Source organism: Ambystoma mexicanum, chromosome 5p (genome assembly GCF_040938575.1).
Source record: "Ambystoma mexicanum isolate Mex_15411 chromosome 5p, UKY_AmexF1_1, whole genome shotgun sequence".
NCBI classification, from domain to species: Eukaryota; Metazoa; Chordata; class Amphibia; order Caudata; family Ambystomatidae; genus Ambystoma; species Ambystoma mexicanum.
The window spans coordinates 45,422,133-45,446,631 of record NC_090930.1 but is presented as its reverse complement, the minus strand read 5'-3'; the positions used below and the strand labels follow the sequence as shown (position 1 = coordinate 45,446,631).

Sequence of the window (24,499 nt, the reverse complement as noted above, 5' to 3'; positions counted from 1 at the left end):
GATGAGAGGGTACTCATGTCTTGAAAAAAGCTGTTAAGTTCCTCCTCTGTGCCTCTCCATATCCCAAACAGATCGTCAATATACCTCACAAAGAATTGCAATTTGTCCTCAATTTAGACTAATTCCTCTCCTGATGAACCATTGTTAGCAACAATGGGGAAACACGTGTTGAGAGAGACATAGTAAGGCATAGATAATTAGTCTAAATTGAGGACAATATAAACTAAAACAATCTTTTCTTGAAGAGCCACCAGACTACGGGTGTGGAGTTAACACCTCATATCAAGTTGCATTAAGGATTAAAATGGTGTGAAGTAAATACAAAAAAATACACCAAACTACAAGTGTGGAGTCAACACCCCACATTAAGTTGCATTAAGGATTGTAATGGTGTGAAGTAAACACAAAATTGGAACCATTTTTGTTTGAATGTTCTTTAACCTATTGTGCAAAATAAAAAGACAAAACTGAACTGACTCACCTTTGAACAAAACATTTTTTTGAGTAAGGTTGGCGCATTAGAGTAATATTTTCCAAACCTTTTCTTTTTCACTAAAATTTGCATCTGTGTAACAGCCACACAGTTTTAGGAAAAACTCATGCTGACAACCCAGCACAATCAATTCAAAATGTGCATTTAGCCTACTTTGTTTTACACCACAAATTAGCGGTCACCAAGGGAATACTTCTTTACTCAAGGCTGGAAAGGTTTTTCTAATTTCAAGTCAAGGTTATGTTGCACCCAGGGCTCAAATAAAAAGCCTAGCAGAGAGATGACAGAAGTGGTGGTGTCACACTCACGATAAGGATAAAATAGGGACCAGAAGGTTAGAGTGGAAAGAGTGAGAGGAAGGACTGTAAGACTATCTTAAGGAAACCATTATGGAAAGTACTGAGAATACTGATAAACAGTACACCATCTGGAAAACCAAACCTAGGAGTAGTTGGCAGGAGCTCATAAGCCAGACATTGAGAACTGGAAGAGACCATCAGAATGAATTTTATTTCATCTTTGAGATATATGAACTAAGTGCTCCCTGAAGTAAAGCCTTGAGGCCGACGGCCGAAGGGAAGCAGCAAAGAGAGGCATTCTTTTGGCAAACCTTAGTTATTAGGTTTAGTGGTAGGCTCTGGTAGATTAGGTTTTGGACAGTAGACTTTTTTTAGTTGGCCAGATGCGCACCTCAATTAGTTTGGATAGGTAGGATCCCTGTAGCAATAGGGCAAGATAGGCACTTTATTAGTTTGAAAAAAAACCTGATAGCAATGTCCAGTCTATGTGTGACTATTTTCGGACCCACCACAACACCCAGCTTTAAAAACCTCCTGTGCGAATTTCTGGTGGGACCCTTAGTGAGGTCCTCAACTTTATTCTTGCTAGCATAGTTCTCCATTTTTCTGTACCCCACTCATTGCTAATCAGTACCTCACTGGGGATGCAGTAGTGTGTTGAGCTTCCTGGGAATGCCCAAGAGTCCCAGGCCATGGTGCTAGAAATTAGGCCTCTAGTCGTTTTCCTGGCTCAGCTAGTTACTAGGCTGGTGGGAAGATGCTGCAGTCATTTAAAATTCTTCAGGAACAAATGATTGATCCCTGCAGGGCACCCTAAAAGAGGGACCAGTTTGGGAGAACAGGGCAGTCATGCTTGCATCAACGTCTTGTGTGAATAGATGACAATCTTACCGTTCCCATCTCTGGGACGAGTCCGTAAGCAGACTCACCAGAGGAAGATGAAGGTGGTTCTGATGGAGCATCAGTTCTGAACTGTGCAGATGCAAGACTTCGGTCACCTGAGAGAACAAAGCATTCTTCCCCTGGACTCCTTGCTCATGTGCTGTATCCAATGTGGCTCCTTCTGTGACTCATGCACAGACAACCCTGCAGAACTGGTAGTGGACGGTGTTCGAGCTCCAACTGCTATATAAGAAACAGATATTGTGTCCTGGAACTCTGGGAACTCCCAGGCTTACCTTCCTTTAACCCCCAGATGCCCGTCGGCATCGCTGGATAATTGGGAAGCATCACCGGCAGCCAAACTAGTTGGTTTACCGATGTGGTTCATTAACACTGCCCAGGGTCCGTGGGTCGCCCACTCTGCATGGTGGTCTTTGCGTGCTCCTTTTTGTTGAGATGCAACTGGTGGTGTCTCTAGAAGTTTGATAGCTTGCATTTTATGTTCACACCAAATGGAAATCTGAAAACTCACATTAAATTTTGGACTCAAGAACCGAGTGTTTGCAACATTTGCTCCACTTCTGGTGGTCAGGTCACTGCTCCAACTGCATTCCCTAAAATGTTAGGTCTTACCTCGAAATATTGTTTATGAAGAATATTCTTTCACTAAACCAGTCATCGGATCTTTTACACACCTTGCACATCGCTCCGCTGCGAGGTTCGCGCATTAAACAAGAACATAAAAGCAAAAGCCCTTATTGTGTGTTCATCTGTACCTTTTTGCCACGCCCTTCCATTCCAGAAAGTGAAGACTTTACTTTTCTTCTATGGCATCTCCTAGGAGAGCCAGAATCTTTTGGAAAAGTTACGCAGTCCAAGTATGGGCCGGTCTTTGTTCCACGCGTAATTCTTAGGACAATCCTCTCATAACTCATCCTATATAACAATCTGCAAGAAATGAAGCTCACAAATGTACCCGCTCTGAATACAGCGAATGAAAACACGGATAGTGGCTGACCAAAACACACATGTTCAGTCCTCAACTTTGTCACTGGGGCCATGGAAGGAAGAGGAGGACCTTTGACAAGTGCCAGGATGTCTTAAGTCCATCAAATTGCTTTTGGTGGTCTCACACCACCACTTAAACAGTCCAATTGCATCCAAAGACAGGGAGATAAAGTGACAATCACAGGAGATAACCCTGAGATTGGAAGACCGTTCAGAGATCAATGTATATCATTCATTGGAGTAATAGAGGCAACCGCAAACCGCATGCTGTTTAAGAGACTAGGAGTACAAACATTTCCAGGGGTTTCCCATATAGGCATCGAAAAAATGGATAGCAGTGTCCCGGCTTTCTTCCTGTAAAAATACAGCAACACGTTCAAACAGACAGGGACTGGACACACTTGGCTGAATAGTCACACTAGACCATCTAGACTCGAGTATGCCTCGCATGAATAGCAACAAACCAGCATAGACAGACGGGAACCTGATAAACACTTATCACAACTGACTTCCAATCACCAGCACAATGCTTGGAACGACTGCTCATCAATGTACGCATGTACCTTTCGAAGAAACCCCCTAGGCCATCTGGACGCTAGAACCCAAGCCCAGGGATGGATAGTCGCTGCCAACTGGGACCTCTGGCCTTCAGTCTCCATTATAACTACCTTCAACAGGCACCAAAAAGGGTGGTCAGAGGACCAGCGGGGGAACTGCCCGGTAGCTCACTACACATGGGCAGCAGTTCCTGGCTCACTGGAGTAAAAGGTACAGGACTTTCCCATAACACTCCAGGCTAAAGAGTAAGTCGTGGGACCACTTCCTATACAAGACAACAGGTAAGTGGGGCACGGACAGTTTCTACCAGTAGCGGTGACCTGTGAGGTGGAAGCCATGGCCCGGGTCCGGTTCATACCGTGTGTGTGTAAAAACCAGGGCAGTGGCTAGATTCCTTAATCTACTCTTCCAGAGAACACATTAAGTTCTGAACTAAAGAACTGCAATACTTTCTCAAACGCAGTTTGTTGTAAATCTACGTTGTCTCAGAGATGCTGTTGCTATCATAGTAGGAACAGAAATAACAACGTAAAGCAAGAAATCTAAAGGCCTCAAGCACTCATCAGGTCCCAGCAGCCCAGGTTATTGTGGCAGCTGCTGCTCAGCTGTCTTGTGGTTTTAAGTTTAGCAAGAGGCTGATAAAATTGAACCACACGCTCTATTCTGGGATTATCCGGCAGACGTATGAGCAGCTGACCCGATCACTTCCTCCTTCAGTATATCATATATTCTCACTCACTAGTCACTGCCCACAGTCTGGGCCGATGAACTCCAGCTCATCTCAGATTGGAGGGAAAACTCACCCGATTGGGGCACCAGATTCACACAGCGAACCCATTGCCCAGCTAGTGAAGAGGCTGGTGTCCTACTTCGCTATAAGACTGCAAAGTGATGGATGGTGCGATCGCTGGATACCACCAGGGAGGTTGCCCATGCTGCCGTCTGTACCATTTAGGACAGGAGTATGCTAAGGAACAAGTTACTTACCTCTAACTGTTGTTCTCCAGCATGGGTCTGCCATGGATTCACATGCTCATGAATATTCCCTGTCGTCAGGCCGGGAATCCTCAGTAAAGAAAAAGTCCGTATCAGTTTCGTTTCTGATCTGTCTTTCTCAGTAGTAACCAATCACTGGTCTCTGGGTCATACTGCCCCCAGCCAATGGCTGCCCTCTCCCTAGGCCCCGCCTCTGGCAGCCATCTTCAGATTTGGTAGCATGCAAGTGGCAGTATGACCAAGTGAAGAGCCGTAGACGGGTAGGAGGGAGGGATCGCATGTGAATCCATGCCAGACCCATGCTGGAGAACAACAGTTACAGGTAAGTAATGTGTTCCTTCTCCAGCATGGGGTCTGGCATGGATTCACATGCTCATGAATAAAATACATAGCAGTACACACATGCACAACCAACGAGAGGTGGAAAAAAGGCTCAACATTAAGCAGTTCTTACCTCCTTCCCAGGCTCACCTTAGGCAAACAGGTTGCGCAGCACCGCTTGGCTGACCCTGGACTCCTGGTCGACGCAGTAGAATCTCGTGAAGGTGTGCGTCGACCTCCACGTAGCAGCCCTGCAGATGTCCAGCAGGGGCACACCAGACAAGAACGCCGTGGTAGCAGCGATAGCTCTGGTCGAATGGGCTCTTGGACAGCCAGGCAACGGTCGGTTTGCCAACCGATGACAGTGCGTGATGCAGCCGGAGAGCCATCTGGAAATGGAAGCCTTCGAGAGAGCCTTCCCTTGGTTCACAGGTCCAAAGTTCACAAAAAGCTGTGATGTCTTCCGAAAACTCTTTGTGCGGTCCACGTAGAAATTCAGCGCTCTAGCCACATCCAGCGAGTGCAAAGTCCTCTCCGCCGGTGACGAAGGCGACGGGAAGAAAACAGTTAACACCAAGGGCTCATTGAGGTGGAAGTCCGAGGGCACCTTGGGCATAAAAGAGGGGTGCGTCCTCAGCACCACCCTTGTGTCGTGAAAAGTCAAGTATGGAGGCTTGCAGGATAGGGCCTGGATCTCTCCCACTCGCCTTGCGGAGGTGATTGCCACAAGAACGCAGTCTTCCACGACAGGAATTTCAATGGTGCCGAATGCAGGGGCTCGAATGGCGCCCCCATGAGCCTGGTCAGCACCACGTTGAGTTCCCACGCCGGGGCAGGGGCCTTCACCGGTGGGAACGATCTGAACAGTCCCTTCATAAATTCCTTCACCAGGCGATGGGACAAGGACGCCCGTCCTGTGGTTCTGGTGTATCGGGAGATCGCAGCCAGATGCATCTTGATGGAGGCGTAAGCCAGTCCAGCCGTGGCCAGCGTCAGTAGGTATGGCAGCACTTGAGGGGCCGTAATCCGTAGAGGGTTAATCTTCTGTGCACGGCACCAGACAGAGAACCTCTTCCACTTATGTCAGTATCACTTGAGAGTTGAGGACGCCCTGGCTTTTGCAAGGACCTCTCTGCAGTCAGCCGGGATATCGTACCCTCCAAACTCTAGTGCTGCAGGAGCCAGGCCTGCAAGTTCAGCGACTCCGGTTCGTGATGAAGTATGGCGCCTCCTTCTCTGGAGAGAAGACCCGCGTCCGTCGGCAGCTTGACTGGTGGGGACGCTGACAAGTCCAAAAGGTTCGGGAACCAGATCTGCCTCGGCCACGCCGGTGCGACTAGGATGATCCTGCACCGGGACCTCTTGAGCTGGTTGACGAGTCGGAGCAGCAACGGCAAAAGAGGGAACGCATATAGGAACAGGCCGTCCCAGGGGGAACGAGAAAGCATCGCCCATGCTCCTCGGCTGGGGAAACCTGCTGGCGAACCTCTGGCACTTGGGGTTCGTCACCGTCGCGAACTGGTCGGTCTGCGTCCACCCCCCCTCATCGGAAGAGTCGATCCACTTGATCCTGACGTAGTTCCCACTCGTGGCACGAGCGCAGCTCCCTGCTGAGTGAGTCAGCGATGGTGTTCTTTATCCCTGCCAGATGAAAGGGCACCAGAAACATCCCTTGGGCGACGGCCCAATGCCACAGATCCTGGGCTTCCTTGGAGAGGGCTGGGGATCTGGTTCCTCCCTGCTTCTGGATGTAGAACATCGTGGTGGTGTTGTCAGTGAAGAGTCTCACCACCTTGCCCTTGAGGGACGGGAGAAAGGACCTGAGAGCCCAGAACACTGCACGGAGCTCCAGGATGTTGATGTGGAGTGTCTTCTCCTCCGGAAGCCAAAGGCCTCTCGAGTGAAGTTCTCCGGTGTGCGCTCCCCACCCTTCCAGGGAGGCATCCGTCGTCACCGTTATCTGGTGGGATGGGGTCTGAAAGTCTGTGCCCGCCGTCAGATGAGCGCGGGTGCCCCACCACCGGATCGCTCGTCGGAAGGTCTTGTCGAGCGGGATCCTGTCCTCGAAACTGCCCGTCGCTTGGATCCAGCGGGCCTCGAGGAACTCTTGCAGAGGGCGCATCGGAAGCCTGCACAGGCGCACGAGATATATGCAGGAGGACATCATCCCAAGGAGGGACTTGATGGACCTCACCCTGGCCACGTCCGTGGCCAGCAGACGCTGCACCTTGCCCAGGATGGCCTTCGTCCCTTCCTCCGACGGCGAGGCCAGACGCGCCACTGTGTCGAGCTTAGCTCCCAGAAACAGTGCGACTTGCGACAGGCCAGGTGGGATTTGGGAAAGTTGATGGAGAATTCCAGGTCCGTGAGCAGCTGGATGGTCTTTGCTGTGTGATCCATGGCGAACTCCCTTGTCCTTGCTCAGATGAGCCAGTCGTCCAGGTAGGGGTAGACGTGGATCCCCTGCAGGCGCAGCCGCGCCGCAACCGGTGCGAGGCACTTGGTGAACACCCTGGGTGCCGACTTCAATCCGAACGGGAGGGCCTTGAACTGGTAGTGCGTCCTTGGACCACGAACCTGAGGAACTTCGGTGTCCTTTCAGAATGGGGATGTGGAAGTACGCATCCTCCAAATCCAACGACGACAGGAAATCGCCCCCCTCCAGCTGTCTCAGCACGTGCTGGAGGGTGACCTTCTGGAACTTCTGTGCCTTGATGTACTTTTTCAGTCGTCGCAGGTCCAGGATGGGGCGCCATCCTCCTGTCTTCTTTTTCACTAGGAAGTACCTTGAGTATACTCGGAGCCTCTTCGGGACAAGCTCGATGGCACCTTTTTTGAGCAACGCCCTTACCTCCAATAGCAGTTGAGGGACGCGATTTTCCTTCCTGACCACGGGTGGAATGCGGGTGCACTTTTTTAGAAATTCGAGGGCATGCCCCTGGGCCAGGGCGTCCAGCACCCAACGGTCGGTGGAGATGGACTCCCACACGCTGACGAACTTCGCCAGCCGGCCTCCCACCGGGGTGCTTCGGTGGGGGCCCGACACAGCTGTCGGTTCAATCCTGCTTGGAGGACGCCTTGCTGCCTTGGCCTCCCTGGCGACGACGGCGGGGCCCACCCGACTTGCCTCGTCCTCTATAGGCTTCCTGTGACAAGGAGCGGGCCGCTTGGCGGTACGTAGAGGAGTCACCGCCAAATCCCTTGGAGGCACCCTGCTTGCCTTCGGTGCTCCAAAAGGACGGCCTTCGTTGCCGGAGAATGCCTAGGGCCCTAGCTCAGTGTCCGCCTTGATGGTTTGGAGGGACTCATCCACCGTTTTCCCAAACAGGTTGTTCCCGTCGAACAGCACGTCCAACTCCTTGGCTTGTACATCCTGGCGGATATCCGTAGCCTTGAGCCAACCTCGTCGTCTAAGGCAAACGCTGTTGCCTAGCAGGCAGAAACCAGTGTCAGCAATGTCTGTTGCCACCGTAATGGCGTGGTGCTACGCCACTTCGCCTTCTCGCAAGATCTCCAGGGCCTCGGCCCTCTTGTCGTCCGGTAGGAAGTCCAACAGGGGGGCGATCTTGTACCATAACTCTGTCGTAGCGGGCCACAATTTCGAGGGAAGTTGACGTTGAGGCCGATGCCCCCCCCCCGCTTTCTTCTTGGCCGCCGCTGAGACGACCGAGTCAGGGGGTCGGTTGTGCCCTAAGGCACAAAGGGGCCGCGTTGGGGACCCGGTACTACTTCTCGTACCGATCCCTCTTGGCAGGCGTTGTAGACGGGTTCTTGAGAAGGGCGAGGCCCTCGTCCCAGATGTCATCCAGCAGAGGCACGGCGAGGACTGCCTTCCTCTTGGCCTCGCGCCGTTGGTAAAGGAAACCTTCCTTCTTCTCTTTGGGGCAGAGCTGAAAAAGCTCAGATGCCCTAGTGATCATTGCATGGAAAGATCCGATCTCGTCGGACGGGGAGGCCCGGGCTGGCGATGGAAGCTCCGTCCCATCGTCACCGTCGGTACCCGTCGTGTCCGTTCCAGTGTCATCCCCAGGGACGGGGGACGTGGGTAAAGGCCGAGCAGGCTGCGAGGGCTGAGAAGGCGGGGCTGGATGGATCAGTCTTCTCTTGTTCGGGGGGCTTCTCGTCGGGCCCGGCTCTGGTTCCTCCGTCGAGCCTGGTTCCGGATCCTCGATTGGTGGTAAGGGCCATCTCGTCCTTATCTCTGAACATAAGGATTGTATTGCCAACAAAATGGCAGCCGAGTTATCCTGCGGCTCCGGAAGCGATGGGTGACTAGGACCCTCGCCGGTGCCGCCATCACTCTCGTCGTCAGCCTCGTCGGGAGCCCTCCCGTGGGGACGGGCCTCTTCGACGCCCTCTTCGAGGCCCTCTAAGACTTCTACCAGCGCCTCCTCGGATGCTGTGTCCGTGTCCACAATGGCCACCACCCCCTCTTTTTCCGCCGGGGTCTTCACGGGGGTATTTTCGATGGGTCTGAAAGAGGCTTCCCCCCGCGCAGGAAGGGAGACTCTGGGCCCCGAGGTCGCCTCCACTGGTGTACCCTCCACAGGCTGCGCCAGGGCCACCGCGACTCCCTCGATAGAGGCCTTGGCCGGGTGAATCAAGGCCTTCACCGCCTTGGGCGTGCTTGAGGCCTTCACCTTGGGGGGGGGGGGGAGGAGGGTCACCGCCTCGCTCCCCCTCGGCCGAATCCTTCGAGATCGACCGGGGCCTCTCCAGAAGCTTACCTGGGTTCTCAGATTCCTCTTCCCCGAACCAGAGCGTTGGCTCGTGGTCGATGGTGCCGGGGAAGGCACACCCTGCCTGGCAGCCGAAGAGCCCAACCGTTCGGCGCTCCCGGTGCCTGCGGACTCGCGGTGCTTTGCCTTCTGTTGGGCCCTTGTCACCGGGGCGCCCTCACAGGAATTAGAAGACCGCTCGGACTTCATCTTCTTCTCACCTGACGGACTCCTTCCTTCCAGCCAGTTAGAGAGATGAAGGTCTTGGTCCCTGATGGTCCGTTCCGACATGTTCTACAAAACGCACAGTCCTCCTCCACGTGCGTTTTGTCCTCATGAAGGCAGTAGAGACATTTCGAATGCTCGTCCTCCTTGAACACATTCTGTAGCTGGCATCCAGGGCAAAATCCTGAACAGCTTTCCGGGCGTGGAGCTTCCTTTCTCCTGGGCCATGTTCGGGTAGGCCGCAGAAACTTCTGGAATCCCCCCCCCCCCCCAAGAAGCGTACGTAACTCGATGAAATCTTCACCCTTGAGGGGCATATAAAAAAAAAAAAAAAAAAAAATCAGACACGGATAACCGTTAATCGGATGTAGAGACGGTGGAGCTTGAGGCTCTATTTGACCGAAAAATGAGAAATTCTCATAAAAAGCGTGAAAACGCAGCAAAAGCTCAAGAGCTAAACACGAGGACTCCCAACACTTGAGCGTGCGGTAAAAATCTGAAGATGGCTGCCAGAGGCGGGGCTTAGGGAGAGGGCAGTCATTGGCTGGGGGCAGTAAGACCCAGAGACCAGTGATTGGTTACTACTGAGAAAGAGATCAGAAACTAAACTGATACTGATTTTTTCTTTACCGAGGATTCCCGGCCTGACGACGGGGAATATTCATGAGCATGTGAATCCATGCCAGACCCCATGCTGGAGAATGGTGGGTGCTGGTGACCTGTCAAGGGCTGCACTTCCTCATAAGTGCAGGCCTTGCAGCACTGTAGACAACTCCATATACAAAACGTGTCCAACTTTTACCCCAGAGTTACTCTCGACGAAGAGACAGATATTATTCTTACTCCGAAGGTGCCAACAGCAGAACAAAACTCTGCTCCTTATTCACCCGGTTGCAACCCCTTCGAAACAGGCGTGGACTCCATTATGAAGCACTACATGAACAAGGAACATTTCATCTCCGCAAGTGTTCAACTCACTGCTCTTTCCAAGTTTCTGGTCCGGCACCTTACTATTGTGATCTAGCAACGCAAGTAAGGCAAACCTGTCCCTCTATTCCACCGTCACCTCACCTGCTCTCCCATAAACATAGATACAATGGTGTACTACTAAAGGATTACCAGATCCCATTCAACCTGCCACCTCCTCTGACTAGTGAAGCACCCAGTGGGTCTTGCTTTTTACTGTAACTTGTACTGTAAGACATGGTTCCATTAAAATGATGGAATTGGAAGAAAAATTGATTATCAAAGTGTTGGCACTTGGCTTACACTGTACTTGAAATACTGATAAACCCTTTTCATATAGCGCTTAATGCAGGATTCTCAAGCTTTAAAGTGCAGTAGTAGTAGTAGTATATGTGATTGTCAAGGGAATTTATCGACCGCCGTAGTTTTAAGGGCAGAGTCTGGCATTTATAGATTGCGCGTGCACACACACACTTGCGCACCCACGCGTCATAGGTGTGCGCTTCAAACTCATATGGACCCTCCAGGACACTCTGTACTGCTTCCATCAAACCCAAGAGAAAGTGGACATACTATCTATACCCCAATTACCTGCGCGCTACTAAAGCTGCCAGTCCATCACTAGGTGGTACTGCAGTGCTGGAAATGATAAACCAATCAACCCATGGCGGTTTCATCGGATTCTGAGCAGATTAACCAGCATCCCTCCAATCATCAGTGAATTTCTGTGCCGTAACGGCAACGCTAACTGGTAAGAAGGCCGGATTCTTATAAAAACAAAGACTTTGCATCTACAGAGGGAGAGATGAAGAGGTTTTGAAACGCTCCAAACTAGGCCCTAAAAAGGGTGTTATTACACCCAAATATAGCAGAACATCTTGAGGTCAAATCCAAGATCAGATTATTTTGACAATTATTGGCATGTTTGTCCCAACACATTTGGCCTCAAGGGGTGGATGGTTGACTCATGTGAATCTATCAAATATCAAGATGAGAAAACAGTGTTCATCAAAGAAATGGCTGAGAGTGGAACCCAAGTCCTAGGCTCAACGCAATGTTTGGCAGAAGGACAACGTGGACCCACTACGTCTTGGGCCTGGTTCAAGGAGACTTTATGCAGTTGCCCGCTTTTCTTTGGAGGGGAAGGGACAGGTGACTGAAGTGGCCAAAGTCATATATGGAGTCGAAACTGCCTTGTGCCAGAGAAAGGGGCGTTGTGAGGTCAAAGCAGACCTCTATAAAAGTTGGCAAAGGAAACAAAGAAACAATGTCTGGATATCAGAAAAGAGGGGTTGGAGCAAAGCGGGATGTGGCCATGTTGTGCCCTCTGAAAGACCTCAGGTTTGGGTGTCCCAAAGACACCCCTTTTGAGTCTCCGTGCTTGGTCAGTTGTGTAAGTGTTTCAACATGGTGACAATTACCTAAATTCTGAATAGTGTGATTCAGCTTTCTGTATCACCATGGCAGCCCTAGAATACCCCTCCCCTCGTATGAAAATCCAGAACGAGTTCATTCCATTTCTTTTCACCCAAAAGAATCTTCGTACTTTTGGGTGAAAAGAAATGCAATGAACACACGGGTCATGGCTTCTGACTCCTGCAGAAGGGAGAGAGCCAGAAAAGCCAAGATCAGATCTCACCTGATCCCGGGATTATGTCTCGGATTGCACAGCAGAGGCCTTGCCCGGGAATCACCGGGAAAGTATGAATGTGGTAACCATGGCTGCTGGAATAAATGCAGCCTTCTGACTGGAAGAGGATTTTAGATCCGCTAAGACTATTCCTACTTAAAGTGAGTCTCTGTTGCATTACTTAGTTCAACCGTGGAATATGTCCTAAAGCATGAGAGGGGAAATGGAAACCCCAAGTAGACCCTGAGAAAGCACTAATCTGAGGGGCAAGCACGGCCAGCGTGTGGGGGATACCGGCCTTCTCACGAGAGCAGACGCAATCAGCAGATCGTAGCTCGCCAACCTTGCAGGCACAGCTGAATTGAAAGCATCAAGGAAGTCTTCTTGCTCATGGAGAGAAGGGTGTCGCAGAAATCCTAAGCACCGGTAACTGTAGAGGCCATGGACAAGCATTACCAAAGCCAAGGACAAAAACGAGAACTGTACAATCTTTGTGGTTACCCCGTGGCGTACATTCCATACCTAATATGTGGCTGTTAGGCATAGACAGAATCTTTGGGACCCAAAATGTATGGACTTGGCAGCCCAGCAGGACTGTACCCCGGACTCAAGAGAGCCATTCCACCGGTTCAACACAGCCTTCGGTTTTCTGGTGACAACAGAGGGCTGCAAGCAGGATCAGTCACTAGAGAATCGCAGACCAGAGCTGCCACATGTGTACTTCAACTTGCAAGCCTGCGTTTGCTTCTTGGAGGACTGGACCTATAATTAACATATAAGGTACTGTAGCATCAGAATTGTATCCTGCTCAGCCTATCAAAAGCTGGCCCATCTCTCCCAATCTTCTCTATGGGTGAATGGTTGCGGATCGCAACGCACCCCAAGGATACTGGGTATCAGATTTGGTATCCGGAGCATTGCAAGGACTTTGGACAACAACAGTGAACACGGAAGGACCATTTCTAATGTAGGTTCACTTGCAGGTAACCTACACCATAACTATTGACTACCACAGAAAATACAATTGCATTCTTCGGAACATCTTTATGTGGACATTCCCTTATGGACACATCGAACACTGGGTGACAAGGAAAGCATGTAGTCCTGCTGTGGATCAGTTCTGTCCTCCCCTAAACAGAGAGCGGAGAGCCCATCCCAGCACGAAGAACAAGCCCTTATGTTCTATCTGCTCAGTCTCCTCGCAGTCAAACAAGCTTGCCTTAAACATACAACCACATGCCTGCAATAGGGAACTGAAAAACAAACCAACAGGCGGAAGGCTTAATCTGGAGATCAACGGTGCTCTCTCGACTGCAGTCCACGCCTCCATAAAATACTGGCCATGTGCTGAACACAGGCAGTGAACATGCAGAGCCTATGCTTGTGAACAAGCTTGCACAAAGGCTGCTCATTTTCTCATGGCAATACAGACATGGCCATGAGGAATTGTTTGCGGTTCTTGCTGCATCCCAAAAGCACAGCAGATACTTCGCCTGTGTTCTTTTCATCAGTGTATTTTCTTTTTACAGCTTTTTGGAGAAATCCATTATTCAGAGCTTGCTGCACCCAGCATCGCAAATAGACACCAAGAAAACATTGCACAGAGTACACAGCAAGGCTGTTGGACCGAGAGAGGCTGAAAGAGCAGGCAGCACTGCAATTTAGCAGGGAGCAGGGTGTGGGCTCATATCTCCACTTCCACAGTGGACACGGAGAGGAGAGGAGAGGAGAGGAAGGTGCAGCAGTGGTAATGCATTACTATGGTTGGTAAACTACTGGGACGCGCCAAGCATGCGATTCATTAGGCATGCATAGGGAATCTGCTTTCCATCGCCCTGACATGCTGTTGCTTTGACTTCTGGGTGGGCGACTACAGCCAACAGACTTCTTGGCATTAGATGTCTTTGGAGACTGCAGCGGGTGGTAACAAGGCAACATCATTTGCTTGAACATAGTCCTCAGTCTGGACTGGTCTTAAAAGCTTCTTCTAACTCGGCTCTGGAGAGTGTGGTCCTGCTGCCTCAAATACTGAAACCGTGGACCTGATCATTTTGCAAGAAGGCAAGTAGAAATACCTGAAGCATGTGGTCTGCTGGCGACATCTCCCAAACCGATTCCTGCCAATAGTGGCAAGGTGCTACTTTTGCCTGCAGAAGAATGCATACTTTGGGCAGGTTTTTCTTTCTCGGTGGGCCGTGATCAGTGCAGACGTCTACTCAACTTTGGCATAAGATCTGAGACAACAGCACGTGACGCAATCAAGGTGTACTTCATCCGTCCCAAAAGTCCATTGTTCTGCTTTAGCACTTGGGTGGTACGGCCAACACTGGATAGACCGGTGAGGGTGGGGGGGGGTTGATCCAAAATGTGAGAGATCCTCGAACTGAGGCTGAAAACCCTGTGGCTACCACAGGACCCCTTGCATGGATGAGGAAAATATATATTTTGCTCAATCTGCACATTTGGGCGAAAAAGGAATTGCCCAAGTGAACGGTTTGCAACTAAGAAACATGTGTCCAACTTTCCTAGGCAAAGGAACATTGCACTCTCCGTGAAGACTGCATGGGCACATTTTGTTTTGTGGTTCGTGAGGGCTTTGAAATGAGAACAACTTCTCCCAGGCATTGGGCAGATCTTGGCACAAACTATAGCGTTCTGCACCTCTTCCATCCCACATCACCTGCACATAGTGCAGCGCGTCGTTCACCACAGTGCTAAAGGTATTATGACAAGTCAAGTTACAACCTGGATTGCTTGCATGTTGAGGGCGTTTGCCTCATCTAGGAGGAGAATATGTGTCCACTTCACTTTCACTTATAGGTGTCTAGGGAAACGGAGGCCAACAGCATTGTAAGAACCATTTGGGTTTCAGGTTGAGCCAAAACGCATGTACTGGAAGGTATCAAACAACTTGCTTCAGACCAAAAGGCAGTTTCCACTTTTTTAACAGTCAGTGTCCTTGATGCCCGAACTCTAAATAACGAGGCTGCCGGAGGGCACTCCTACAAGAGGGAACACCAGGGCTAGCAGTGATAAATACTACAGGCACGCTGTTTCTATGCTGCCTCCCCTTTGTTCGAAAGTCACCCGTGAGGAGACATTCTTCTTGATCTTCTCAAATCCAGCATGGACAGTGCCCTGACATTCAAGATGGCCAAAGGAAATTCAAAAAGCTTTGCAAATAGATTGTGATCAAGTAAGAAACAAACAATCACAGTTTTAGTCCTAACGGCTTCCCAACTGATCATACCTTGGAAAGCATTCCATGCGAGCCGCACAACGTCAACTTGCAAGTCAAACATTAAAGAGAAACAGAAGGCCCCACAACGTCAACCTGCATGTCAAACATTAAAGAGAAACAGAAGGCCGCACGTCAACCTGCAAGTCAAACATTAAAGAGAAACAGAAGGCCGCACAACGTCAACCTGCAAGTCAAACATTAAAGAGAAACAGAAGGCCGCACAACGTCAACCTGCAAGTCAAACATTAAAGAGAAACAGAAGGCCGCACAACGTCAACCTGCAAGTCAAACATTAAAGAGAAACAGAAGGCCGCAAAACGTCAACCTGCAAGTCAAACATTAAAGAGAAACAGAAGGCCGCACAACGTCAACCTGCAAGTCAAACATTAAAGAGAAACAGAAGGCCGCACAACGTCAACCTGCAAGTGAAATATTAAAGAGAAACAGAAGGCAGCAAAACGTCAACCTGCAAGTCAAATATTTGAGAGAAACACAAGGCCTGTAAAGTTGACACATGAAGGCATGGATTCTCAAGTGCACGTAGGACAAAGAAATAGATGAAGATCCTGGTGCTTCAGTCAATGTCGTCGCTGTGAGAGGATGCACATCGGCTGATGCTGCATTCTTTTTCACATTTAAGATTACTCCTGATCCAACGGCCAGATGGTGTGACTCGACGATGCAAACCAACTGCCCCACGGTGCACAAAGTGATCTATATTGGGCCGCTTCACTTGGCAAACTGAGGTGGATCGGGGTAAGTGTGATCGATTAACGCGTCATGCAACTAGCAGGGTTGTCCGTTCATGGTATATTAGGGGCAGCGTGATTTGCTACACTTGAGCAGTACAGAGGAAACAAAAGCTATCCACAGGAAGGTATATCACCAAGTGTGATCTGTTTAACCACAGGGCTAAGCGCAGAAATACTCATGACATTCTTCACATACAGTGTGATGCAATCACTTGCAGTGTAGAAGAACCCGTGTGATCCAGAGTGGTTTTACCACTCTTTATCAGTGCACACTTTTTAGTTGATCAATTTTCACCGATGTAAATTTAGTGCATCAGCAAAAGGTCGATGTTTGCAGCCTGCAACCTCTTTAAAAATAAATAACCCCTCCCCCCCTTAATAAATGCATAACCATGGAGGAAGTGGTCTTTATAGAACGAGTGATGAGGCCATGCACAGGGCACAGAGCCCTCATACAGAGGTCATGCACACGGCACAGAGCCCTCATACAGAGGCCATGCACAGGGTACGGAGTCCTCATACAGAGGCCATGCACACGGCACAGAGCCCTCATACGGAGGCCATGCACAGGGCACAGAGTCCTCATACAAAGGCCATGCACAGGGCACAGCGCCCTCATACAGAGGCCATGCAGACGGCACAGGGCCCTGATACAGAGGCCATGCAGACGGCACAGGGCCCTGATACAGAGGCCATGCAGACGGCACAGGGCCCTGATACAGAGGCCATGCACACGGCACAGGGCCCTGATACAGAGGCCATGCACACGGCACAGGGCCCTGATACAGAGGCCATGCACACGGCACAGGGCCCTGATACAGAGGCCATGCACACGGCACATGGCCCTGATACAGAGGCCATGCACACGGCACAGGGCCCTGATACAGAGGCCATGCACAGTCAGGGCCCTGATCCAGAGGCCATGCACAGTCAGGGCCCTGATACAGAGGCCATGCACAGGGCACAGAACCCTCATACAGAGGCCATGCACAGGGCACAGAACCCTCATACAGAGGCCATGCACAGGGCACAGAACCCTCATACAGAGGCCATGCACAGGGCACAGCGCTCTCATATTGCCTAAAGCAAGCGTGCTTTGTGGCACTGACATCTATAGGAACAAGTGGCCGACCGGCCATGAACGCCTACCTCATAGCTAGAGAGCTGGCCAGTGGAATGACTAGTGCCACGCCAGAGAATTCAATGTACATTCTGAGAGAAGTTGAAGGCGAGAAAGGCACAGAATGTGAAGGCTCTCCATGCCTATGCCCAGAGCAGAAACTGAACAGCTGCTGATCGGCAGCTAAGCTTAAAGCTGCCAGCAGACCCACCCCGGATTATCAAGATGAAGAACGGCATTTCCATCTGACCCCCAACCCCGAAGCCCCCCACCGCATTAGAGTGAAGAACCGGGCTTTAAACATCTGTCGCACACAAATGGGTTAGTAGGATCTTACACCACCAAGTGACCCAGCCTGAAAAACTGCGGAAAACAAAATAAGACCTTCTCTTAGACAGGACGTGTCCAGTGCAGCCTGGCGCTGGTTGAGGTCCAGAGGATCACCAATGGAAGAGCACGTGCCAGAGTCACAACAGGCGTTAGTTTACACCTTGAAAAGGCGAATAAGATCATTGGGTAGAAGAAATGTCAGTAACCGTGCAGAATAGATCACAGGTTGGCTCTCTTCACTTGTGTTTCTCCTAAAGTATCTCCAAACAGGGAGGAAGGCGTAAGGCGGGCAGCGGACACCAAACCGCTGTGAAAAACTGAGATTTCTTGACCCGGTAACAGGGAAACCCAAAACCATCATCCAGCTTTCTGAAGGGAACTTCAGATCACCTGTACATGTGGGTTCAAACGTAAGACCTACAGATTACCCAACATGCACATACATTTCTCACCCTCTGCCCCTTCTCCCAAGGCCTAGTACGAGAACGCTGTAAAGGAGAACTGGCGTCTGAATGATACATGGCCAAATGGCGCTACAAGCAAGCATGCTAGCAGAAGGAAGCGTAGCAAGCAACGCAAAGGAAAAGTCAAACACAAGGGGAGATACTGCAGACAAAAACATTGGCTGTCAATAGATCACATTAAGGATTTAGCGGATGTACTAGAGTCTCTTTCCACCGATTAGCTAAAGAAGTGTCAACATATTATATTGCCTCCTTCCCCCTTTTTTCCCACCCTCCCCACTCACCCCTAGTGCTTTGAAGCTACTCCATAGTGGTGTAAGTGATCTACAAGCAACCACACAACATCAAATGTTGCCTTCTTCCCACCCTGCTATCTTCTCCCTCTTATCCCCAAGTGACTCTATGGCAGGGTACGTGCTATACAAAAGGGACACACAACACACCATCAGGTTGCCTTCACCTCCTGAAACAAGGTGTTCAGGTGCGCAGGTGGACAGACCTGCTGGAAATCAGCCTTCCAAATATTAGCCTTAAAACAGACCGAATACCGGAGATTGAAGGGGTTCCCCGCTCCGACGCGCTGGAGGGGCTGGTCCCTCTAAAATCCTTTGTCTTCCATCTCCATCTGAGCAGACCACTAATAGATTTGATAATGGGGCAGGGCAAAGTTTGATTTTTTTGTTTTTTTTGTTTTTTAAATCAAACTATTGCTGCCGTTCGCTCTACTCTGGCCGTATTACGGCGCAGCTAGGGGTGGACAGCCATCTTGTTTTTCATATGTCTTCCTGTCCTCTTGCAAAACACGGATATATCCCAGGTTTAAGAAAAGGCTTTAAAGACCGGTCCTCATGAAAGCACATTCTAATAAAAGCGTATGCAGGTCCGGTTACAGTTATAGGGACAAAATGCATGAGGAAAAAAAGGAAACCGGATGATCTCTTGGGTAGCCTCAAAGTAAGACAGCTGAACAAATGACAGGCAGTGTGGTGGATTGACTGAATGGAGTAGACGTAAAGGGCACTGTATGATGCGGGGTGTGTGCTTTCTAGTGTGTTATACAACCACAGTCAATAAATCAATATGACCGAGAGGAGGGGGCAGAGGCAAAATCAATCGAGGAAGACACAGGGGGTGGGTGGGGGGATTCCTATTAGAATGTATCATTAGTGCCAGCATATGCAGAATAACATTTTTAACAATTCAAAATGCTTCTGAAAAAGAAGCCGACAATGATCCCCAAACACAACTACAAAACAAGTCGACATATTCCTCAATCTGTGCTGTTAATCCTTCTGGCCCAGCATGCAAGTTTAGAAGGACTATTCCATTAACGTTGCCATGCTTCAACGTTTTCACTCGACATTAGTCATTGGCTAGTGAGAATGGACTCTTGGCGAGTAAGACATGGTGTGCTGTGTATTTGGAGAGTTGAGGGGCGCGTGACTTTATGCATGGCTAGTACCTTGCCATTTGGACCCGTGAACGTTGCAAAGATTATCCTTGTTTTCGGCTTGGAAACTCAGAGGGAGCTTAGGTAGAGGGACCCCTCCTACTTCTCTTAGGCCCCCTAGTGCAACACATAGGTGTTGTGTTCGCTCGACCTTTAGCCCCATTTCCTGGCATGATGTAAAGAGGGGGGATTTAAGATGCAAAACGTTCTTGGGGGTTTTCCCCTCTCTTCCCCATTGTTGTGGAGCTCCTCACCCCACTGCTCCATTTCTAAACATGTGTGGACTTATGGGGTCAGCCCTGCAAGTGCTGTGACCCCACACACGTTGACATCACCTTAAATGCTTTGTTCAGAGTGAGGCGTGCATTAGCCTGCATCGTGTTTGCCGCCCTCCTCTACTGGGAAGGCTCCATGTGGGAAAGTCACCATGGAAATGTCGTAAGTGAGGATCGTTTCCCCCTGAACCCTAAAATGCCTTCACCAACACATTGCAGAACCGTTTTAAAAAATTAAATAGAAATATTCTAAACTCAGTCCCAGAACATTTGTGGAAGTTCTTCCTTTTCCTAGGCAACTTTATCACTGGATCCCACTCTTGAGGTCTCTGCCTCGTTTATTCGTCCATTGCTCTCAAGGTGTGCGTCAAAGGAAGATCAGGAGTCCTGGCCACCCTCCACGAGGAGCCCAACTCGGACATCATTGCAATTGGTTGGTTGCAGCATTGGGACAGCAAGAAAGAGAACAATAGATTTGCCTAGTTAACACAGACTGCTTGGTCTTCTCCCGGTTTGCCCTGGTTATTATGCATCAGAAATAATGTCACTGAAGGGCTCTACCAACCAGATAAGCTCAAGGCACTCTACAACACATGTAATACTCGAAAGCGCTGGCGCGCATCAGTGGAGTGCTTACCAAGTTTGCTGCCTACTGGAACTTTGCCTTCACTGAGACAAGGTACGCTGGAAAGGGTATATGCAAACACAGCTGCGTGGATTTGCAACCGATTGGATTGGAATAACTTGCATCTTATATTTTCAGCAGTATGTACACATTATTTTCAACACGTTACTTGGCCACGCCCCCTTACTACCAAATTTACTCAAAGGGGGTTCTCCGTGAAAAGCATGCACGCTGCATCATAAGCGTGGCAAATCCCCAACGTCTGATATTAGAGGTCTTTCGACTAAATTAAATTCAGCAGCGGAGGGGGCAGCCGTTGAACCTGCGGAACCCGCTGCTCCGCCCCCTTTTTCTTCCGATGCTTCAGCTGGGGCACAGGATCTACTTATATTTTTTTCAGAAATTACGGAGTCTTCTATTGTGGCGGTGCTCCCACAAATTGAGCAAGGATTGAATATGAGAGGAACTGTCCGTAATTTGTAAAGAATATATAGATAATGCAATGGCGTTACTCTTAAAGATAAACAGGCTGCCCAGGTTATTTTTGCTAAGCTTTATAGAGGTGAAGATGCTACCATACAAACACTTAACACCGCTGATGTCAGTAGGGAGACCCAGTTTTGGTCAACTGAAACACGGGGAAAAGAATGAATCAGTTGATATTAAAAACCAGGCCAGGGAGGATTAGGGCTGCAGGGGTCTGCTAAAAAGTGTTGTGGCAGAACTAGCCCCAGGTATTCTTGCGTCCTCCCACTCTGAATGTGTCACATTCACTGATATTATGTCCGGAGTCAGTGAACACATCTTCAAGTTCTTCACTCTCCTTTGTTAACCCAACTCCACGTAGATCTACGGGGCTGATGTAGGGGACCTCTCCCATTATTGAGCTCACTTTGTCAGCTATGAACACTGCCATAATGGCATTGGCCAAACTATACGAGGCCTTGGACAACAAAGTGGCAGATCAAGATTGCTTGTTAGCCACTTTGACCACGAAAATAACTGCGATGAAGCGGGCAACCTCAGGAGTAAGCTAACCTTACCCAAGGATGTAACTGCCACCAAGTTAGGCTGTACATACCACCAAGTTGATGACCATGATTTCAGAAACACCTATGGCAGTAATCAATCAGACCTTGCAGGGCTCTTGCTTACAAACTGATAATAGAGATACTGTCTGCTTGGCTTGGGGGAAAACAGTGGACACAGAGGAATTTGAGGCTCAAGAGATTCCTCAGTCTTCTCCAGGCCTTTCTTTTAAAGTGATCTCAAAGGAGAAAATCCCTCCTAGACCTGTTACAACGTGGGAGGGGAAACGAACGAACAATCAGAGATCCTTGTAGTGATCTACCCTATTTGCTTCAAGAAAATGTATTTATGGCTTAACAACGCCCCCGAAAGAAAGCTGTCAATTAAATGAGACAAAAAAAGCAAAACTATTAAACAGAAAGAAGAAGTTGAACGGTTACGATAGTAGACATCCACCTTGACCAGCCCCCTAACTCCCCAAGAGTTGGAACCATTGGACGAATTGTTACAAGAGGCCGACAGTCAAATCTTACTATTTACACAGAGGGAGATGATCTCGGTCTTGCAAAATGCAGATATGGCCCACAAGTAATCCCAGATAAACAGAGGGTATTAAAAGGCTGTACAGTAATTTGGATGATTTGTTTATTTTTAATTCATTCTTCTTGGGGGGGCGGATGGGGGACTTCCCTACTCTTGAACAGAGAAGAATTAAGCTTTAAAAAAAAATAAACTAAATTATCTAACAGATTTCAACCGGCTAAAAATACACATTAAAGATCATGCTCACTATAAGCAACAGCACTCTAGATCTTACGCACACTTCTAACAAAATTATGTTTGAATGCGGGGTGCGGGGTGCAGGGAGAAAATGGAACCAGGCACCACCTAACCTCTGCTGCAAACCAGAATCAGGATCCTGAGCCCACTTTTCAAGTGGGCTATGGGTGAAACGATTACTATAGTCCGATATTGAAGTGCAGAGGTGGATCTTATAATAAAAATTCGCATTTTATATAGCGCTACGAACCCTCAGGTATCTGAGCGCTGCTTATTATTACCCACAGTGTGTGGTGCTCATTTATCGATCTCGGAAGGATGAAAGGCTGAGGTTGGCCCTGCCGGGATTTGAACCTGCGTCAGCAGGCTCTGCACAGATGTCAAGGTGTTCACAGGCCTCAGATGTAGAGGTGTTCACAGGCCTTCACACCCTAGAAATGAGAGATATTGGTTCACCCTTGAGAATGTACTGCTCGCAGGGGAAATCCAAATCTCCAACAAGTTGAGTTTTTACATGGAAATGATTCTAAATAGTCAAAGTTTCCAGATACTTCCTTCTGGAAAAAGTGAGTTATGCAGAATTAACAGCAAGACAGAACCGTGGTAACTTTGAAACTGGCATCCTGGAATACTAGGGTGTTAAGCATCTGTTGACTGAAAAAGGTAATCCGCTTTTAAAAATGGATATAGTCATGCTTCAAGAAACATGGCTTTTAAAACCTCCTGTCGGGGAAGGATATGCTGTGCTTTTGTTGCCTCAGCCGGCTTACTGACTATATGTAAAAAAACGATTGGGTACACTTTAGAGCAATGGGCTTCCCCCAATGCGTTTACTCAGCTCACCAAACTTATCTGCTCTAAGGGTGGGTCCGTTCGCCCTTTTACATTTATACTGGAATCATGCAGCAATGTCGGACAACTGATTTTTGGAGAGGTTAGAACAAATGCTGGATTTGATTTTTTAACCAATATTATCTTGACAATAATAGGGGCGATTTAAACATTAAACGTTTAGACATGCAGCCAGGTAAATTGACAAATTTGGCAAAGTGATGGTTAACTTTAATGACTAAAAGGCAATTTGTTATGTTAAATGGTGCCTTAAAGGCTGATCCACCCCCCCAAGCTGACCTGGAGGCGGGCCAATCAAAGCCGTATTATTGATTCCATTTTCATACAAGGAAACATTTTCATGGGTGTACAGGATTTCCAAGTCAGATTGCAATCTCATGAGTTAATAGGTCGAACCTAGAATTGGCAGATGACCAGATCTCGGGTGGATTATTTTTCTGGTAGTGTTGCGTTCCCAGGGGGAAGGAACAGAAGGAATACTACCCCTTTGGAAAAATTAACCGTAAGTATATTGACTGATGGGGCAAGGCTGAACCCGGATTTTATAATTTCAGATGGCCGATATGGGGCCGCTATGAGCAACACACCATGGTTGGTCAGAAACCAAGTTTTAAACATAAACATGTTTTTGATGCTAGGAATAGCGCAAAGAAGACCCAGTTACAAAAGAATCTGAGGGAAACATCTCATTTTAAGCTACCTATGGGAGTCATTAAGATTCAAAAATTGGTGGTGGTCTATAAGAATTGGTTGAAATCGCATCATACCTCTATGTTACAACAAGATGGCAAACTCATGTTGACTCTGCTGGCTGCTAAAAACAGTGGCCAGATTTGGACCATCTTAAATATTGTCAGCAATAACATTCAGCTATCATTTCAAACATATTCAATTCAAGAGGCTACCTGGGTCCAATACTTCCAAAAATGGTATGTGTTCAGCATCCTATGAGGGGTAAGGTGCATTACTCATGGCCTATCCAAGACACCTTTGATATGGATCATATTAAAATCAGATACAAAAGTGGAGTACGCCGAGAGCCCTGGGCTCTAATGGCCTTACAAAATATATGTTAAAGGCCCATCCTGAGGGCTAGTCAAGAAGCTTTTTCTTCCATTGTTATCCAGGTACTGCACTTTAAGCAAATTCCGCAATCCTGGAAAAAAAAAAGTACATTTCCATATTTAAGAAGCACCTGCCCCTTTTCACTTTTTTATAGCAGTGCTTGGCCGCCACTTGATTAGCATTGTTGCCTATCCACCAAAATTGGGAATGATCCCATTGCCAAAGCTCTTGTCTGCAGATGATTTAGTCATCTTTGATAAAACTCTGATGGGTCTACAAAATTTGCTAACGGCCTTAGAGCTTTTTGCAAACAAGAATCATTTACTTATTAATCTAGAAAAAATGAACATTCTTATTTGGAGTACAAATACTCAAAAGGAGACACCCTTACAAATGGTTTTTATATAAAAGGCCGCTGAT

At 48.7% G+C, this 24,499-nt stretch overlaps 1 protein-coding gene across 7 annotated transcripts in view; it reads right to left on the bottom strand.

The window, feature by feature from the left end:
- LOC138480702 (sestrin-1-like) overlaps nt 1–24,499 on the bottom strand; it is a 240,198-nt gene that overhangs the window by 193,247 nt on the left and 22,452 nt on the right. The window lies entirely within an intron of this gene.